Genomic DNA, 8,426 nt, shown 5'->3' on the forward strand with positions numbered 1-8,426 from the left:
TCATTTGACTAGTATTCTTCACATTTGTTCCAATCCTTTATTAAAAAAATTCTCTAAATTGATCCACATTCTGATGATTCATTAATCATCACACATTTTAGCTAAGAAGTTCTTATTAGGCATACAAGTTTTTTCCTTATCAAGCAGTTGGAACCTAGACAAGACTCTTTAATTATAACTAACCTATATAATATGATTTAATAGAAAAGTAGTTCCTTCTCAAAGTCATCACAAATGTGGGGCAAAATGTTGGTATTTCTAATGTAACAAATGACTCAATGCAAAGGAAGATATGCAATCTCAAAACCCTCTAGTGAAATTTAGAGGCGAAAATATAAGTTATAATACAATGAATTTTATATATGTAAGGGAAGGAATGTGTTCTCAAAGCCCTCTTCAATTATTAGGAGGCAATTATATTCATAAGTAGAGTAGATGATTACCTTTTTGGATAGATTGAGCATTTTCTTCATTGTTCTTTTCCCCAGTGCTTGCACTTTAAACAGGGAATAACAAGATTGCAATTTTTTTTTAATTATAATAAAATAATGCCAATAGCCTATTTTTTATATTAACAAAAATTCAATCTCAGAGAGCTATGATCATATCAACATGTTTATTATTTAAATTTAAAAATAAAATAAAAAATCTAAAACTAATTTTTACTTGTAGATTTTAATGGCAATTGAATAAGATGCTAATAATGCAGGTTGATATATGTGTATCTTATTAAGTATGTAGGCATTAGTAAAAATCATTTGACTTTAAATTAATAGAATATATTGTAATTGTAAAGTAGAAAACAACAACAATAACATTTCCAATTTTTCTTTCTTTTTACATGCAAGTCATTTGAAATTTCAAAGCTAAAACAATATCTATTTTCAACTTTTTGAAATGAATTGACTCTAAATTTAAAGCTAAAATCTAGATATAAATGCAATATTTGTTAACAACATTTCTCTTCTATCTTGTCTCTTTGCATGTGTGTCATTTCTATTCTTATAATTGTCAAATTGAAGAAAATAGGACTTAATCTAGACATGAACAACATTTATAATTTGTTTTTTCTTTTTTGCATGTCAATTGTTCCAAATTCTAGAATTAAACTAAGTTATAGTACAATAAATTAAAAAATAAAATCTAGATATGTAAGCAACATTTATGTTTGATTTTGTCATTTTTCATGCATATAATCTCAAATCACAAAATTTAACTAAAGATATTTTATTTTATTTTTTAAATGAAATAATAATTGGTTTAATAATAAATCTAAAACATAAATAGGTTATTAATCTATTTTCCCCCTTTTTAGCATACAAATCATTCTATGATTTTATAAAGAAAATAATCATAAATAATCAAATGAATGAAATTCTCAAAAAATTATTTTCAAATATGTTATCACATGGTTGAGTATATTTGAATGATGAGATAAATTGGTGCATCATCAGTATTAGGTTTCAACAATTGAACATGATGTTTTAACTTCCTTCACTTCTATTTGTACTAGTCACCATCATAAACATGGTTCTCTCCTTGCATGTTTCTTTGTACTAGTCATTCTTAATGATCTAAGTTCTAGTATGAACTCCAGATTCCATCTTCTTCTTTCATGCATAATAAATTGTTCCTATGTATAGCGGTGCTTGTATATTTCTTTAAAGAGTTGAGATACTAGATTCATCAATTCAAAGATGCCAACCAATGATCTTTTTTGTAGTGCCTACCCCTAGTTTGCATTTTTGTTATCATTGCAGAGGTCTTTTAGGCCAGTTTTATGCTTGATTACTAGTAGTATTGTTTTGAGATTATCAAATATTGTTTTAGATTTAGTTGATTTATGATGAGATTACTTGGTACTTTATATTTCATGTATGCATGATGATTATCACAGTGTTTGCAATTATTGATGATGATTAGTTAGATGATTTATTATCATATGTATTTTCTTATGGATACTTACCCGATACTACATGTGCATGGTGTGCGTGTTTGTTTTCTTTATGTATGGCGTTTCTGATGTGGTTAAGGAAGGGAGTCGTACTCACCTGCTAGTCATGATCTACACTATGCACCACTTTCGACCATTGCCTGTTTAGCTTAAAATATTGTGTTTGTACATGTGTGAATTTTATGTAGGTTATGAGTATTGGGTATCGACTTCTCTGAATTGCTAGGATGAGCATACGTTGTCGCATTATCTTAATGGTAAGAGAGGGGAGATAAATTCTTAAGTCCAAATCCTAAACCTTTAAGCCATTTGTCCTAATTGAAAATTAGGACAAGTATCTGAGTTGTGTTAGGAACCTGTGTGTTCCTTCTGTTTATTTTGTTAGAGTAGTGTTGTTGGACGCATATGCTTTGTAAGTCGTCCCGTGAGTATATTTTATTATCCCACATGCATAGGTAGTATTACTTTTCTAGATCGTACTCAGTATATAAGAATAGGTTGAGGCCCTTGATGGGCACGGACGAATTTATTGTATTGAGCTTGCTCAAAGGAGGTTACCCCCTCGAAGTGGCCTGCGATCAGTAGATTCATTCTGAGTTCTGCTATCACTTTGTATTCTGTTATTTCGAGCATTCTCACGATATTGCTATAAGGAGGTTCATCTCATCTGGTATCAGAGCACTCTCTTGGGCTCGCTGGGTGGAAATTACATCAAATTTTTTTTCTGTCGTGGCCTTCAGGTTCCTCTCACTTCTAATATCTCTTGTTATTGCAATAACTCTTTTCAGTTGTTCTGTCTGTGAGTGAATTTTTTCTAAGTCGACTGTTCAAAAAAAAAAAAAAAAAAACAAAAAAAAAAACCTTGCTTTATGGTTGTTACGCGTACAGTTGCAAAAATCATGGAAGAAGAAATGGCATCCCTCAAAACCAAACTTCAAGATCTGGATGACAAAATTCTGGGTCTTAACTTTCAGCAGTCAGCCATGAGCCGAAACCATTCAGGAGATACTGGGTCCTCTTCTGGCAATTTCCGTGGACCAAAGCTTGATTTTCCACGCTTCGATGGTTCTGATCCGACTGGATGGATCTATAGGGCAGAGCAGTATTTCAGCTTGCATAATACTTTGGATAACCACAAAGTCCCCCTTGCATCTTTTCATTTGGAACATGAAGCTCTTCAATGGTTCCGTTGGTACATCAAGGCTAATGTAGGCCCAACATGGAGAGAATTGTGCACCCTCATTTTGGCGCGCTTTGGCCCTAGTTCCTTTGATTATTTCACAGGAGCACTCACTAAACTGCGTCAAACAGGCACTGTAAGAGAATACCAGACAGAGTTTGAAAAATTAGCTAATCACACAGAGGGCTTGTCTGATGAATTCTTCCGTAGTTGTTTTGTCAGTGGTCTGACGGATGCACTTCGCTCAGAAGTCAAAATGTTTCGACCTACTACAATGATGGAAGCCCTTGGGTTGGCTAAGTTAGCGGAAGACAAGATTAGTGCTCTACAACGCTCCAAATCTAATTTTGTTCCATTCAGAAATACAGGTTCTCACAACCCTCCAGTCATACCAGCTCCCAGAACTACTCCGATCAAGCACTTGTCTGAAACAGAGATGCGAGTCAGGCGAGACAAAGGGCTTTGTTATAATTGTGATGAGAAATGGTCTCGGGGCCATAGATGTGTTCAGCAAAAGCTCTATCTCTTGGATGTGGATTCTCCACCGGAACTGGAAGAATATGTAGATGCTCAGGAAACAGTGGATGATGAGGTTGAGCCTCACCAGCCTGAACCTCCTTCACCAGAAGCTCCACCAGAGATATCTGTCCATGCTTTGGCAGGAGTCACTACTCCACAAACCATGTGGGTCCAGGGTTTCTTCAAGAAGATCCCTCTTACTATACTCATTGATTCTGGTAGCACTCATAACTTCATTGATCCACGAATAGCCAAACAGTCTGATTGCTTTATCCATCCCTGCTCTAGCTTTGAAGTCATGATTGCCAATGGGGGCACTTTACCTTGTAAAGGGAAATGTCGCAATGTGCGTCTCTCTATTGGCGATTATAACATGCGCTCTGACATGTTTGCCTTACCTTTAGGTGGCTGTGATGTGGTTTTGGGTGCCCAATGGTTACGCACTCTTGGACCCATTCTCTGGGATTTTGCTGAACTTTGGATGCAGTTTTCAGCCGAGGGGCACCAACACACTTTGAAAGGCTTACAACCAGGGTCTCTCAGCATCATCAGTTCACACCGTATGGAAAAACTTCTTAAGAAGAATTCACATGGTGTCATCGCTCAGCTCCATTCCATTCAGATGCAGCCATCAGCAGTCTCTAGCACTCCTGCCGATCTCCAACACATTTTGGACAAGTATTCTGGTGTATTTGCTGAACCTGTGGGATTACCTCCTTCTCGTCCAGAGGACCACCGTATTCAGCTCCTTCCTGGCAGTGTTCCGCCCAACATCAGGCCCTACCGCTACCCATTTCATCAGAAGACCGAAATTGAGATACTTGTCCGTGACTTACTGAAGCAAGGTATTATTCGCCCTAGTACCAGTTCCTTTTCTTCTCCAGTTCTGCTTGTTCGCAAAAAAGATGGGTCATGGCGACTCTGCATTGATTTCCGAGCACTTAATCATCTCACTATAAAGGACAAGTTTCCCATTCCAGTTGTTGATGAACTTCTTGATGAACTTCATGGGGCTCATTTTTTCTCCAAGTTAGATCTTCGTTCTGGGTATCATCAAATTCGGGTTAATGAGGAGGATATACCTAAAACTGCCTTTCGCACACATGATGGTCACTATGAATTTTTAGTCATGCCCTTTGGCCTCACGAATGCTCCTTCAACATTTCAGGCAGTGATGAATAACATATTTCGACCATACCTCCGGAAATTCATTCTGGTCTTCTTTGATGATATCCTCATATATAGCAAAACTTGGGCTGAGCATCTCCATCATCTGGAGCTTGTCTTGCAACTTCTCTCTGATCATCAACTCTGTGCAAAACTATCTAAATGTGTGTTTGGCCAGGAGGAAGTGGAGTATCTCGGGCATATTGTTGCACACCATGGAGTGCGGGTGGATCCTACAAAAATAGATGCCATGAAAACTTGGCCGCATCCTAAAACTCTCAAGAGCCTTCGGGGTTTTTTGGGGTTGACTGGCTACTACCGCAAGTTTGTCAAAGATTACGGGAAAATTGCAGCACCATTGACAGCTCTGTTAAAAAAGGATGCCTTCTCCTGGACCCCTGTTGCTGAGACTGCATTTGAACAACTGAAACAGGCTATGTGCAGTACACCTGTTCTCGCAATGCCAGATTTTTCCAAACCCTTCACTATTGAGAGTGATGCTTGCGGCAATGGATTGGGTGCTGTTCTCTTGCAAGATGACCATCCTATTGCGTTCACTAGCAAAGCCCTCTCTGGTAAGAATCTAGCCCTCTCTACTTATGAAAAAGAAATGATGGCTATTTTGCATGCTGTACAGAAGTGGCGGCCATACCTCTTAGGGAGTCATTTTTGCATCAGAACCGATCACCAAAGTCTGAAATACTTCCTGGAACAACGGGTATCCTCTCCTACATAACAGAAATGGGTCAGCAAACTCATGGGGTATGATTATGAGATCACCTACAAGAAGGGTAAGGAGAATATTGTGGCAGATGCTCTTTCTCGCACATTTGATAATCAAGCTTCCCTTTCCGCTATTTCTATGCCCATTCCCAATTGGTTAGCGTCTGTTCAGCAGGGCTATGACAGTGACTCTTCTTTATCTCAAATCATTCACCAGCTAGCCAATAATCCTTCTGCTATACCACATTACTCTTGGGATGGTGCTTCTCTTCGATACAAGGGTCGGCTAGTGCTTCCTCAGAACCCAGCTCTACATCAGGCTATTTTTTATGAACTCCATGCTTCTCCTTCAGCAGGGCACTCAGGCTTCCTCAAAACTTATGAGCGAGCAAGGAGAAACTTCTTTTGGAAAGGGATGAAATAGACGATTCAACAGATGGTGGCTGAATGTGATACTTGCCAACGCCACAAGGGTGAAACGACCCTCCTTCCTGGCTTGCTCGAACCATTGCCCATCCCTACACGGATTTGGACTGATATTTCTATGGATTTCATTGAAGGGCTTCCTAAATCCGGTGGCAAGACAGTGATCTTGGTTGTGGTTGATCGTCTCTCGAAATATAGTCATTTTTGTGCCCTCAGCCACCCCTATACTGCCTCCTCTGTTGCACAAATCTTCATGGACCAGATATTTCGTCTTCATGGACTCCCTTCTTCCATTGTCTCTGATCGTGATGCAACTTTTACCAGTCATTTTTGGACTGAACTGTTTCAGAAAACTGGCACCAAACTGAAGATGAGTTCGGGCTATCACCCACAAACTGATGGTCAAACTGAAATTGTCAATAAATGCTTGGAAACTTATCTTCGTTGCTTCACTTCCGAACAACAACATCAGTGGGCCAAGTGGCTCCCTTTAGCTGAATGGTGGTACAATACCTCTTACCACACTGCCTCTAAAATGACTCCATATGAAGCAGTCTATGGTCAGGCACCTCCAGTGCTCCTTCCCTACACTCCCAACAGCTCACTAGTCCAGGCAGTTGACATAGTTCTCCGCAGCAGGGATCAGATTCTTCGTACCTTACAGGATAATCTTCACATGGCCTGTAATCGGATGAAACAACAAGCAGATCAACACCGTTCTGAGCGCTCATTTCAAGTTGGGGATATGGTTTTTCTTCGTCTACAGCCATACAAACAATCCTCCCTAAAGCTGAAAGGGCGTCATAAGCTGGCCCCAAAATTTTATGGGCCTTATAAGGTTCTGTAGAAGATTGGTTCAGTTGCTTATAAACTGGAACTTCCTCCTTCTTCCCGCATTCATCCGGTCTTTCATGTTTCTTGTCTAAAGAAAGTTCTGGGTACCACTGTCAGAGCACAAACTACTCTCCCTGAACTGGATACGGAAGGATCCATTATCCTAGAGCCGGTGGCAATCATTGACCAGCGCACTCGCCAGCTTCGCTCTCGCTCCATCTCTGAGGTCTTGATTCAGTGGCATGGCATGCAACCAGAGGATGCTACCTGGGAACCCCTTCTTTAGATTCAACAACAATTTCCACACCTTAAGCTTTGAGGACAAAGCTTTTTTCTAAGGGAGAGGGGATGTTAGGAACCTGTGTGTTCCTTCTGTTTATTTTGTTAGAGTAGTGTTGTTGGACGCATATGCTTTGTAAGTCGTCCCGTGAGTATATTTTATTATCCCAAATGCATAGGTAGTATTACTTTTCTAGATCGTACTCAGTATATAAGAATAGGTTGAGGCCCTTGATGGGCACGGACGAATTTATTGTATTGAGCTTGCTCAAAGGAGGTTACCCCCTCGAAGTGGCCTGCGATCAGTAGATTCATTCTGAGTTCTGCTATCACTTTGTATTCTGTTATTTCGAGCATTCTCACGATATTGCTATAAGGAGGTTCATCTCAAGTTGAGTACCCTCCGAATGTGTCAAATGACGTTAATTCATGATTATAACCCTTTAATTTGATTTTGAATGTGTTTTACTATGATGGGTTTTCGTATTGTGCTTTATGAGTCTTTGGTGAATTTTCTATTAATTAAGTCTAATTAAAATATTAAATTAATGATTTAATTTAATGGAAAATTATTATGATATTTTAATATTTAATTATATTTAATTAATTAAAAAAATTAATTAAATAAAAAGAATTAAATTCAAAGATAAAAGTTATAAGTATAATTTTAGAATGTGATAATATTTATTTAGTTTAATAATAATATATTTAGAGTTCATTTTTAAATAAATACTAAATAATATTATAAATATTTTATCGATTAAGTTTCGAAAATAAATTTAGAAGTGGAAAAATAAATTAATTTATTAGAAGTTTTAAGTTCACATGATGCGTGCATGAGATTAAAATATAAGAAATTAATTAAAAGATAAAACAAGTGAATTTAATAAATATATTTTAATTGCATAAAGTGCACATGCGACTGAAAATTAATAAATTAATTAAAAGAGAAGTCAAGTGAAAAATAAATAAAGTTATTTAATAATTTAATTTAACATGCATGGAAAAGACAAAGAAAAGATTAAAAAAATAGGAGTGAAAGTCTGGTGAGCACAGAGTTCTCCCAAGTGAATGCACAATTAGTGCCCTGATTTAAGGAGAGAACTCTTTATCACAATTGGAGGGTTCATTTTTTTTGGGGGCACAAATCTTGACCGTGAATTTTGGGAGAAGGAAGAAATTTTCAGAAAGGAGAAGGTTATGAGAGGAGCGGATTTCTTTATAGTTTTCTAGGACCTAGCAATTAGCATTAGTGTCCAGGTAGACGCTTGTGATTTTTGCATATTTTATTACTCTCTCTCTCTCTCTCTCTCTCTCTCTCTCTCTCTCTTTCCTGTCTTCATC

The sequence above is a fragment of the Cupressus sempervirens genome, chromosome 6, assembly GCF_028749045.1.
Source record: "Cupressus sempervirens isolate cs-2001-9-10 chromosome 6, ASM2874904v1, whole genome shotgun sequence".
NCBI lineage: Eukaryota > Viridiplantae > Streptophyta > Pinopsida > Cupressales > Cupressaceae > Cupressus > Cupressus sempervirens.